Source organism: Lissotriton helveticus, chromosome 3_1, assembly GCF_964261635.1.
Source record: "Lissotriton helveticus chromosome 3_1, aLisHel1.1, whole genome shotgun sequence".
NCBI classification, from domain to species: Eukaryota; Metazoa; Chordata; class Amphibia; order Caudata; family Salamandridae; genus Lissotriton; species Lissotriton helveticus.
The window spans coordinates 1,795,557,320-1,795,570,553 of record NC_136061.1 but is presented as its reverse complement, the minus strand read 5'-3'; positions in this window follow the sequence as shown (position 1 = coordinate 1,795,570,553).

The following is a 13,234-nucleotide window of genomic DNA, read 5'->3' as shown; positions in this document are numbered from 1 at the left end:
GAAGGTTGGGAGCAGCCTCCCCAGAAAACTCCCCCAGACGTCTACAAGTATCTCCTGGCTCTCCTCAACCAGACCCGGCGGTTCCGAGAAACCGCCAAAGCCAATCTCGAGGCCAGTCAGGAGGACATGAAGAGATGGTACGATCAGCACGCATCCTCCATTGAGTTCGAACCGGGACAACGGGTCTGGGTGATGTCCCCGGTTGAACCCTGTGCACTCCAAGACAAATGGTCCGGACCCTTCAAGGTGATCGAACGCAAGGGGCCCGTCACCTATTTAATCGACATGGAGACTGCCCGGAACCCTCTACGAGTCCTCCATGCCAACAGGCTCAAACCCCATTTTGTGCGATCCGAACTCAGCCTCCTGATGGCTACCGATAACGGGACGGAAGAAGACTCCGAACCCCTTCCGGACTTACTGAGGACCCTCGAGCGGGATGGCTCAGTGGAAGGGGTCCAGCTCTCCGAGGCCCTGTCCCCGGAGCAACGCCAGGACTGCCAAGCCCTCCTGAGACGGTTCGCCTCCCTGTTCTCCCTCACACCCGGAGTCACCCCCTGGTGCCTTCACGACGTGGACACCGGGGACAGCCCTCCTATTCGACACCGGGCGTACCGCGTACCAGACCGGGTGCGCGCCTGCATCCAGACCGAGGTGTCCAAAATGCTGGCCCTAGGAGTGATCGAACCCTCAGACAGCCCCTGGGCAAGCCCGGTCGTCCTGGTTCCCAAGGCGGCCGCCCCGGGCGTTGCCCCCGAGCTCCGGTTCTGCGTGGACTATCGGGGGCTGAATGCAGTTACCAGGACCGACGCTCACCCCATCCCCCGGGCAGATGAGCTAATTGACCGGATGGGGGCCGCCCGCTACCTGAGCATCTTCGACCTAACAGCGGGCTACTGGCAGATCGCCCTCACCCCTAGGGCCCAAGAACGTTCCGCCTTCTCTACCCCGGACGGGCACTACCACTTTAAAGTAATGCCCTTCGGCATGAAAAACGCTCCGGCAACGTTCCAACGGCTGGTGAACCAGGTACTGGCGGGCCTGGAAGACTTCAGCGCCGCCTACCTGGACGACATTGCTGTGTACAGCCATCAGTGGACCGACCACCTCCGCCACCTGCGGGAGGTTCTACACGCCCTCCAGCAAGCCGGGCTCACCATCAAGGCCAGCAAGTGCCAGGTTGGCCATGGGTCCGTGACCTACCTAGGACACCAAGTGGGAAGCGGGCTGGTGGCCCCTCTCCAGCTCAAGATTGCTGCCATCCAGGCCTGGCAACCCCCCACGACCCAAACGGAGGTCCGGGCCTTCCTGGGGCTCACCGGATACTACCGGCGGTTCGTGAAGGACTATGGCAGCATCGTGGGGCCCCTCACAGAGCTCACCTCCAAGAAGAGCCCCAAAACAGTCAACTGGACCCCGGACTGCCAATCGGCCTTCGAGAAATTAAAGACCGCCATGTGCACGGCCCCCATGCTCCAGGCTCCCGACTACAGCCGGGAATTCATTGTGCAGACGGACGCCTCCGATCATGGTGTGGGGGCCGTCCTCTCCCAACTCAACCCCGAAGGGGTCGACCAACCAGTGGCCTTCATCAGCAGACGCCTACTGCCCCGAGAACAGCGCTGGAGCACCATTGAGAGGGAAGCCTTCGCCGTAGTCTGGGCACTCAAGAAGCTCCGGCCCTACCTCTTCGGCACCCACTTCCGGGTGCAAACGGACCACCGACCCCTGCAATGGCTGATGCAAATGCAGGGGGAGAACCCGAAGCTGTTGCGCTGGTCCATCTCCCTGCAGGGGATGGACTTCACGGTGGAACATCGTCCAGGTCAGGACCACGCCAACGCCGACGGCCTGTCACGCTTTTTCCGCCTCAGCGAGGAGAGTCCCCAGGAAGATGGCTGACTCTCCCCGCCTTCAGCTGGGGGGGACGCATGTTGGACAGGCCGCATGGTCGGGCTGCCCCCCCTCCCCGCAACGGGACCCGGACCCTGGCTCTCCCTGAATCCCCAACCAGGGTCCCCGGCGACCACCCTAAGTACCCTGCAATCCCTCCACCACAAGACACCAGCCCCGGACCCAGCTGGCCCGGGTCACCATCCACACCCCGGCCTCGGCCCAGCCGCCATTTTGGGTACTACAGCACGAGGCCGCGTGGCCTCAACTCGACCCTAACCCTGGGCCCGGCCGGCCCCGACATCGAGGCACCAACCTCCGCCCAGGAGGCAGAGTGACCACTTGGCGAGTCAATGGGAGAAGGAATCGTCAACGGCTCTCCTCCGCCAGGTGTCGATCACCCCAGGCCGCCCTGGGCGCTGGCTCCACCCCCCTGCTGGGTGTCTGGACTCCCTCATCCCGGACCTCCCGGCCCCCCAGGCGCGAGGGTCCGGACATCAAAGGGGTCCAGACCTATAACTGGGGCAGGGCCGGACCAGGAGGGCAGTTGTATCCTGGAGTCGAGAGACCCGAGAAGAACTCATCCGTGACTGGCCTGCTGGCGCTGCCGCGGCCCTCTGCCTCGTGAAACCATCGTCTTGGCCTGCTGGCGCTGCCGCGGCCCTCTGCCTCGTGAAACCATCGTCTTGGCCTGCTGGCGCTGCCGCGGCCCTCTGCCTCGTGAAACCATCGTCTTGGCCTGCTGGCGCTGCCGCGGCCCTCTGCCTCGTGAAACCATCGTCTTGGCCTGCTGGCGCTGCCGCGGCCCTCTGCCTCGTGACACCATCGCCTTGGCCTGCTGGCGCTGCCGCGGCCCGGCTCACAGACTCTCCAGCTCGAGGATTGTGAGCTCGCCTCTTGCCACCCCCGTACCGACCCGGTACCAAGACTGTCCCGCTACCCCCTTTTCCTTACAGAGACTAGAAGTGAGAGGACCCTCCGGTCCGAGATATCCTGTATCGCTACTATCCTTGCCTTACGTACCTTATATAAAGCATTGAACTCGACCTGGTGTGGTGCCTATTTGTGGGGAGGGAGGTGACTTGTCTGTACGATCGCCGGAGACGGTCCTCATCGGGGACCTCTCCCTCAGTATTCGGCCGACCCTCAGAGTCCCCGTCTAACAGACACCCTCAGGGGAAAAGGTGCGACCGGCGAGATCTAAAGCTCGCACATCAGAAACCCGTTTACAGGAGATCAAACACAGAAGCATAGTCAGCTTGGCCGAAAGCTGTTTACGGGTCAAGAAAGAATTGGAGGGCCAAGACGAGAGAAAACGCAAAACCACAGACACATCCCATAAAGCAACGTACTTGGGACAAGGAGGTTTTACCATCCTAAGCCCTTCAGCAATTTAGAAATCAAGGGATGTTCTCCTGCAGGTTTGCCATCAATAGGAATATGACCTGCCGAAATGGCAGAACGGAAATTGTTCACAGTCCTGTAGGCCAGACCCGAAGAGGCCATAGACACCAAAAAGTTAGAAATCAGAGCAAGATCTGCTGAAACGGGATCCACTGACCGTTGGGCGCACCAAGCACACCAGCGCTTCCAAGAAGACGCATAACGCTTGCGTGTGTTGGGAGCCCAAGCTTCATTGATAAATCGCGTAGCGTCTCCCGATAATCCCGGGACTTGCCAGCGTCCCCCGAAATCCTCCAAGCCACCAGCCGGAGTTGACCCGACAAAACCAGAGGGTGAGGATTGAGAAGAGGATCCAAAAGCAGGTTCCACCTGTGAGGCAGGAGGAACGGCGTCAAGCAACTCATCTCCAGAAGAACTGGAAACCACGCCTGGGCCCTCCAAAGAGGGTTGATCAGAATGAGTTACGACGAGAACTGACGTACCCGGGCAAGAACCCGGGGAATCATCATGAAAGGGGGGAACGCATAGCACAGAAGTGGTGGCCACGGCTGGAGAAAGGCGTCCGTAGCCAGGGCCTCCGGGTCCGGGCGCCAGCTGTAAAATTTGGGAAGCTGGGCGTTGAGACGAGATGCAAACAGATCCAGCTGACAAGACCCCCAAATGCGAGTCAAGCTCCGGAAGACACGAGGATGAAGCTTCCAATCGCTGAAGTCGCGTAGATGACGAGAATTCCAGTCCGCAATCTGATTGCAGGCACCCGGCAGATATTCTGCAATAACCGTGATCTTGCGCCGCAGACAGAGGTACCAAAAGTCCTTGGCAATTTCCGACAGGAGCTTCGACTTGGTACCCCCCAGTTTGTTCAAATAAGGAACTGCAGAGATATTGTCCATTCTGAGAAGAATGCAACAATTCGTCCGATGAGGGGACAAACACCGAATCGCGAAGGAACCCGCCAGAAGTTCCAGGCAACTGATGTGCAGAGACAGTTCCTCCGGAGACCAACGACCTCCCGTCGCTACCGCACCACACCTGGCCCCCCAACCCCAGAGGCTGGCATCGGACTCGATCACAACATCTGGAGTCTTTCCGAACAGCGCCCGGCCATTCCAAGATTCCATGTGGTCCAGCCACCACAAAATCTCCGTTCGGGCATCCTCCGAAAGGGGAACATGATCGGAATACCGCAGACCCTTCTGAAGATGTCTGATCTTGAGACGCTGAAGCGCTCGATAATGCAGAGGGCCCGGAAAGATCGCTTGGATCGAGGAGGACAGGAGTCCTACAATGCGAGCCACAGAGCGTAATGAAACAGTTTGCTTGGCCAGAAGGAGACGCAAGTCCCTCTTGATGGCCCTTATCTTCTTTCCGGGCAGAAGAAGTTGGCAAGAGACAGAGTCGATCCGAAAGCCCAGGAAATCCATCGATTGAGATGGAGAAAAGTCAGATTTCAGAGGGTTGATCAGGAAACCCAAAGACTGTAAGAGATCCACGGACCACTGTAAGTGAGAACGTAGAAGGAGAGGACACTGACCCAAAAGAAGGATATCGTCCAAGTAGACTATTAGACGAACCCCGCGAGACCTCAGAGATTCCATGACCGGGCCAAGAAGCTTCGTGAAACACCACGGAGCTGAAGACAGGCTGAAAGGAAGGACCTTGTACTCGTACCAATTTTCGAGCCACTGAAATTGAAGATAACGGCGGTGAGGGGCATAAATCGGCGCCGACAGATAAGCATCTTTGAGGTCCAGACGAACCATCCAGTCCCCCTCCCGAAGCAGGTCTCGCAGAAGATGGATGCCCTCTATCTTGAAATGGCGGTACATTACTCCTCCATTGAAATCCTTCAAATTGAGGACCAAACGAGACCCTCCCCCTTTTTTCTCGAAGAGAAAAACATTGCTCACGAAGCCTCGGGGATGCGGAGTCGTGGACACGATGGCCCCTTTGGCTAGAAGGGATTCGATCTCTGCGGATATACCCATTTGATCTTGTAGGGAAAAAACATGAGGGGGAGGCCGAAGATGCTGGTGAGGGCGAGTGTAAAACTCGATCTTGTACCCCTGTACCGTCTCCAGCACCCAGGCATCGCTTGGGAGCAATCGCCAATTGTGTAGAAAACATTGTATTCTGCCCCCCAGAACCACAGTGGAAGCGAGAATCAAGCTCACCTGAGGCGGAATCTTGTCGTCCTCCTTGGTTACCGTTGTAACTGCCTTTGCCGTAGTTTCCTCTGCCTTTCTTGGATGGGTAGAAACTGGACTTATTATAGGAAGTAGATTGATTTCCTCTCTGGGACTTATTGCCTCGCTGCGAGGCCTGATCCGCGCCACGGCCGGACGAACGTCCCCTTCGTCCGGCCCTGCCAAAAAGTGGACAAAAAGCTCTACGGAGGTTGGCCTGTGCTTTGTCCAATCCACTGAACATGGACACAAACTTCGTCAACTCTTTGAGGAAAGGAGCCCCGAAAAGCAAGCCTTGAGCCTGGGATCCCGATTCCGAAGACGCCAAATCAATCAGTCTGGAATCTAGCTTCATGAGAATGGAACGGCGTCGTTCAGCAGACAAAGCACAGTTTGCATTGCCCAGAATGCAAACTGGGCGCTGGGACCACCCCACTAGCTCGTCGGGGTCAATCATAGCTCCCGACTCCTTAGATCGGTAAGCCAGATCAAGAATCTTCGTGAGAGGCCCCAACAAATCCAAGAGCTTATCTTGGCACGTGCGCCAAGAATGATCCAAACCCTTAGTGGGATCCTTCGAAAACTTTTTCATATAGGTGATCATTATCGGATCCACCTCAGGAGTGACTGCAAGCTTATGGGAGAGATCTGGGCGAGGACACTCAGAGCGCAAACGCGCCCGCACATCCTAATCAAAAGGGGTGCGAATATGTTCCTGGTCGTACTGCGCCACCACAGGAGAATGCAGCCATGAGGAGGAGTTCGGATGGATAATATCCGATGGATCAAAAGTCAAGACTTGTGGTGTTGATGAGGCATCCACAAAATGCTCCTTCCTGGCCTTCTTGGAAGGAGGCGGCCTTGAAGGCTCCGAAGAGTATGCGGAGGAAGACGTTCCGTTGTCCGAATCAGATGAAGGAGACTCTTGAGCTGGAGCATGACGTTTTTTAGCTGCAGGTGCAGAAGACAAAGTCTTTGCCAACTTCGCAAAGTCGGAACGATGGGGGTTCTTGGGCGACTTCTTACCGCGCCCAGAGGAAGGAGGCAACCAGCCCTGTTGCGTAGCATATTCCGTCAAATGCCGTTTCAAAGGCGCAATCGATGGAATAAAGCCTGCCCCATAAAATCATCCATGGAAGCAGAAGGTTCCTTCTCATTATAATACTCATACCCCTCTTCATCATAGTAATCAGCCATGGCGACAAAGTCTGCCCAGCAGTGCCCACAAGAAATTTAACAGTAAGGAAACTGGTTTAAATATGGCCAAAGTCGAGTTTGGGGGAGTGGTACCCCTAATGCAAGCCAAATGCGCAGGAAAAATCCTGTCAAGTAAAATAACAATAAAGGTGGAGGGAGGGCTTGCACCGAGCACTCTAGGCAGGGCCTATGCAAAATTATTACAACCCCTTAGTCTAATATGCTGTTAGGGCGTCAAGGAGCTCAAGCGGCAGATACATTTTGGGCACGCTGAAGAGAAAATTCTTCAAAGTCCTCCGTGAGACGAGCGCTCTCTGGAATGCGCAGCGTCACCAGGAGTAAACAAACGCTGTCGCGCATGCGCGAACAGCTGGCTGCCGATAGGAGGGACGCGCGACACACGCGCGTCTCTCCAGCTCCGAAAACTCCCGCTCCACCACAACAAAAGAACGCCGCACTGCGCGTTCTACAAAGAGGTGACACACGCTCTTAAAAGGAGACCGCGAAGCCGAACGAGCTGTAACAGCGCCACAGAAAGACCACGCGCCGCTACAACGTCAATAAGCAACGCGCTGGAGCGCAATGAAACAAAGCGCACAAGGCAAATACAAAGCGCACAAAGCGGGCAGCAAAATTACAGAAACAGCGATAAGGCAAGAAACAGTAATAAATGTAAAGGCACTTAACTGGCTGCGAAGCAGCAAAGAAAGAGGAAGTTGTGACTAGGGTGACCAACTGGCATTGGTGCAAATTCAGGACGGTGAGTGTAAAAATTCAGGACAAAGGGTCAAAATTCAGGACACAAATTCAGGACAGGAGGTCAAAATTCAGGACAAAACTTCAGGACAATAGGTACGTTTTACAGACACATCAGAGGTCGCGCAATAGTATATAAGTAAGCCCAGCCATTTCCAAACATATTCAACCATTTGCAAACGTATCCATCATGTATCCTTCCATCTATCATTTCAGTTGTCCATCCCTTCATCCATCCCCTCATCCATCCTTTCACTCATCCTCTATTATCCATCCATCCATCCATCCATCCCCTCATCCATCCATCCTTCCCCTCATCCATCCATCCTTCGCCTCATCCATCCATCCTTCCCCTCATCCATCCATCCATCCCCTCATCCATCCATCCTTCCCCTCATCCATCCATCCTTCCCCTCATCCATTCATCCTTCCCCTCATCCATCCATCCTTCCCCTCATCCATCCATCCTTCCCCTCATCCATCCTTCCTTTCATCCATCATCCATCCTTCCCCTCACCCATCCATCCATCCCATCCATTTATCCTTCCCCTCATCCATCCATCCATCCATCCATCCATCTCCTCATCCATCCATCCTTCCCCTCCATCCATCCATCCATCCTTCTCCTCATCCATCCATCCTTCCCCTCCATCCATCCATCCATCAATCCATCCATCCTTCTCCTCATCCATCCATCCATCCTTAACATCCATCCTTCTCCTTATCCATCATCCTTCCCCTCATCCATCTTTACCCTCATCCATCATCCAGCTACCCTTCCACCCATACATCCAGCTATTTACATTTTCTCTCCATCCTTCCCCTCACTCATCAATCCATCTATCCTCTCTCATTATCCATTTATTCAATCTTTCATTCATCCATTCACCCTTTCACTAATTCATCCAGCCATTCACACACCCCTTCACTTACTCACTCGCCCACCTTTCCATATTAATTTTGAGCTGAGCCCTTTTGAGGAGAGGCCCATCAAGAACTTCACCCTCGCTGCAGGGGCCGTTCCAGGACTGGGACAGAAGCCACCCAGGGCGGAGACAGGATCCACCACAGGGGGGGACAAGAGCCATCACAGGCGGGGGTGGACTGGAGCCACAACATGCGGGACAGGAGCCATCACAGGCGGGGGTGGACTGGAGCCACCACATGGGGGACAGGAGCCATCACAGGCGGGGGTGGACTGGAGCCACAACATGGGGGGACAGGAGCAGGAGTCATCACAGGAGAGGGAAGGTGATCCACCAGGGTGGGCATGCAGTATTCTAGTATCATCTTGGGCTTCTCGCTCCCTCCTGCACAAGACAACGAGAAGACAGGCTCTATGTCCAAAATGCCACCCCCCACTGTGATGTACAGTACTTACAGGAGATACTCTAAGAGAACTGATTGAACTGATTGTCCTCCATACTTCGTTAATCAGTGTGGGTGCGATTGTGCCATTTCTTTATTTTCTTACATTATAGACTGCATGTTTGAAGAACCGAGGTTTGCTTACAATTTAGTGACAGTAATTACGCTCTGTGAAGAGAACCACGTCCTGCCTCGGTGTAATCAGGGGTGTAATCTGGCCGAGTCTCGGATGTTTGGGGCCCTGGGTAGAAATGGAATGTGTGAGCCCCCCTCTAAATAGCAGAGACATGACACATTCAGAGCTGTTTGCATGTGAATAGATGTCGCTGCGCCTGAACCTGCAGCCCCTCCCTCTCAGTCACCTTCGAAGCACCTCTTAACAGGTCATCAAGGGCTGGAGGTGTGAGGGTTGCCATCCCGCTGTGCCTCTCCAATGCTGCTGAGTATCTGAGGAGCTTTTGTGCAGCATTGGAGTGAAGAAGGGAGGTGGGTGCAAGCTGTGCCTAGGGTGGGGCAACCGGTGCCCTGTTAAAATGACGGACAAATGGCGTCTGTTAAAGATTCCTTCACGGACAACGGACAGACGAAATTACGGACTGTCCGTGAAATTTACGGACGGTTGGTCACCCTAGTTGTGACCTCTGTGACCCTATTTATACTATCTGAGTACTCATGGGTATTGTAGTTTTCTTCTTTACTGTGTACTGATTGGCTGTTGTTTTTTACCAGTAAAGAAATAGAGAAAGCATAATCGGAGCCTCCGTCCTGTCATAGAATTAAGTGTTTTCACATTTGTAATGATCCTCTCAGGATTAGCTCTCATCTCAGGCTCAACCGTCACTGTGGCGACGTGGTCGGTCAATGGACTATGATCGTGGTCATGGGAAATGTAGTTCTCTGAGTGATTAAAATGATTTAATTGGCTGTTGTTCTATTGTTTAGTAAATTAGGAGAACCAAATCATCGCCTCCGTACCCTTTAATAGAATGGAAAATTCTTGACGTGAGGAGTAGAAAGTTATTTACTGCTGCATATATACAAACATAACACTTGGTAGCTCAGAAAATCAGTTACAATTTTGAACAATTCGGATGTATCAAAGGATGTCTTAGCGTACTGTTTATTAAGGTGCCCTGAATATGCATACATGCCAACATTTCAACTTCGATAAGAGGGAGAAATATTCGCGGGCGGAAAGACATGAATAACGCGTAACACGAAACAGGTCAGGCGTAACACAAAATAGATTGGAGGCACTGGTGGCTGGTGGCATTTGAAAGTTGTGGGCTGTAAACATCTGTGGGAGTGCACTGCAGCGAGCGAGCACAGCTTGCGAGCCTGAATAACTTAAGGAGGATTCGGGGGTTCACCCCTGAGAAAATTTTGAAAAAAAGAGTGGGTAAATGGTGCATTTTCAAGCAAATTTGAGAAGCAAAATGTTGATAAAGCAATTGTGAAAGTGCAGTGTACATTAATAAAGGGATGTCAAAAAACAACATGTAGATAGAAATGTTTCTGAAGCTAGGCCCTGCCAGTGCCACGCACCTCTGACCACTATGCACTCTGCGTGCCAGAAGGGCCTAGCGTCAGAAATATTACTATTGTCAGGTTTTTGAAGCTAGGCCCAGTGCTGGCACTCAGTGTGTATGCTTCTCAGAGGTGCGTCACGCGTGGCAGGGCCTGTAGCTTCAGAGTGAGAAACATTTTCTGCACCAGTCTATGTTCTCACTCTATAAACACTAACACTCTTTAAAGTGCAGAGTCACTCTGCACTTCAAAGAGTGTTAGTGTTTAGAGTGGGAACGCGACCCAAAGGTAATTCAGAACTGCTTTGGATGAAGGCGCACATTTGCTTTGTGTGACTCCTCCAATTGTTCCAATTGCCTCTGACGGTCACTGATAACATTTACGTTTGGGCCATAGAGACTACGAATGTTGAAACTATAAACAATAGGCAATTTCCGAGTTTCAGAATAATACTATTGTAGTACTACATCTCTAAAAACTTAGTGCTATTTTCCAAAATCCACACTGTAGATTTTCACCTCAATCTGCTGCATTTCTCGGAGGGCTCCTACCACTACAAGCAGAACTCAGGTACACGTAGACCTACTACTTTGTAGTATGTGTAGGAGTAGCCAGGGCGGGGGTGTGTCAGAAAAATAAACAATACCTACTACAAAGTGGGAGAAAAGAAGGGAAAAGTACAAAAAGTAAGGGGGAATAAGGAGGGCATGAATACGTATAACCACTATTACAAAAGTGTAAGGCAGACCCAGTGCTCATAAGTTACACCTACAGCTATTCAAGCAGTACAACTGCCCAGACAGGCTCAAATCTACTCCAGCCAAGCCTTGGAGTAAGCCACTCACATGCACTGCAAGAGAATCACTCTGAAAACCAATGCAGACACCTTGAATTGTACGGAGACCGCGGTTGTGTTCGCACACTGCACACGCTCTCCGTGGGATCCCTATCTACTTACCTTGGGTGGTTTCTTGGGTCCCCAGCAATTCTAAGTCCTCTTGACTGTGTGTCAACTTGAGTTGTGATTCTTATACCACTTTCTTCATATTTATAATATAGGGTAGGTGTAATACACATCTGGCTCTGTGTCTTCTGTCATCAAAATTAGTGAATGTTCATAATCCCACACAGAGATACCCGACGAAGAAGGGTGCATAAGGAATGGCTACAGAATCACATTACTGGATGCTGTTAAGCAGAAGGCGGAAGTTATCGAAATACCGATGAATCACTGAAGCTATACATGAAGACATTTTGCTCGATCAGAGAAGTTGGGATTAATCTACAACTTTTCCAGGTTCATGCTGTGCAATTCAGCTACCAGATGGGTACAATCTTTAACATCAAAGGTTAATGCTTTGTCCTTAATTCTTGAAAGGGGAGATTGTGCAACAGGCAATCAGCATTTTATTTTTAGCAGCCGCACAATAGATAGTGCTAGTGCACCAAAATCGGTCTCAAACTTCTATTTTTGGTTTGTGCTGTGTAAAACTGCCAAAAATAACATGTTGATATATGTCTCAGAATATAATATCCCCCTCCAAGAATTAAGGACAAAGCAATGATCCCCGATTTTCTAGTTGCTCACTGTGCATTTCAGCCAGCCAGTAGATGGGTACCTGCCTCTGATATTAAAGGATAATGCTTTCTTAGAGAGGAGAACCAGCAAATTAACAGGGAGAGTTGAGCCAGAGAGCTGAGCCAGGAGTGTGGCTTGGCTTTTAGGGCACGTGCACGAGCTGAGCAGTGAGAATGTTTGCTATGTACATCATACAACAAACTTCATGTAAAATATGACTAAATATCTTTAAAATTCAAGAAAGTGAATTTCTCTAACATGTAGAAGCTTTAACATTAAAACGTCCCATTACAGCACTGTACTAAGAAATACTTACAAGTGATAGTTTTGAGGCACAGACCATTAGTGAACTAAGGCAAGTCATGTGTCATGTAAAACCTGTAGAATGCCCAGATTAACTAATATTCTGAACTCACATATTTGAAAATGCTTTAATAAGCGCTCTTGAAGAAAAATGGGTTTTGGTGAAATAAAGTATTTGCCTAAAATCACACAACTTATACAGGGAAGCCACAATTTACAAATCAGCCCCTAAATAGGTATCTATTTGTCTTTACTTATGCTAAGGCTTTGGTTTTACATTTGTGTTCATTTTTCATGTAGCATGAACTGACAATTGTTTTTCTTTTTTTCTTACCTTAACGTGTGTCAGGAGCACAAAAAAACGCTATGGCAGGCAAAGGGGGTGTGACAATATTTCAGGAGCTGGTTTCTGGCAGTGCCTACTTCTAGTCACAGTAAACCAAACCCTAGTGCCTGCTGAAGCCCACCGAGGAATACTTTTACACAGCATAGCCAGGCAAAAAGTCCTCGCCCCTGGGCCTGCCTAAACTCACATTAAGCCAATAGCTTTAGGACGGGCTGGCAACTACAGGAGGCGGGGAGAAAGGGCAGAGAGCAGAGGTCATTTCCGAACTCAATTTAGCTCTAACTTACCTCAAGCCGATCATTCTGCAATTCGCATGGAATCGGGTTTTTCAACAACAAGAATCGGGAGGCGGGAGACTAGCTATCAAATCGGTAGTCTCACGCCTGAATCGGGAGGGTTGGCATGTATGAATATGGTTTTAACGTTCTGGTAGGGGTCCATATTATTCAGGTCAAGCAAACTCCACATCCCCATTCTGTACTGTGGGTATGTATCTTTTGTTCCTTGTCCTCTCTCTATCTCTAAGGGTCAGAGTTTGTTATCTATTGGGATTGTCGCACTATTATTGACGAAATATCTGGCGTCCCGCAGTTCGGGAAGTAGAGGCGCTGGAAGGGCGTGTACGATGAGAAACGGGAAGACACTTAACCAGCACACATGCGCAAACCACACAAA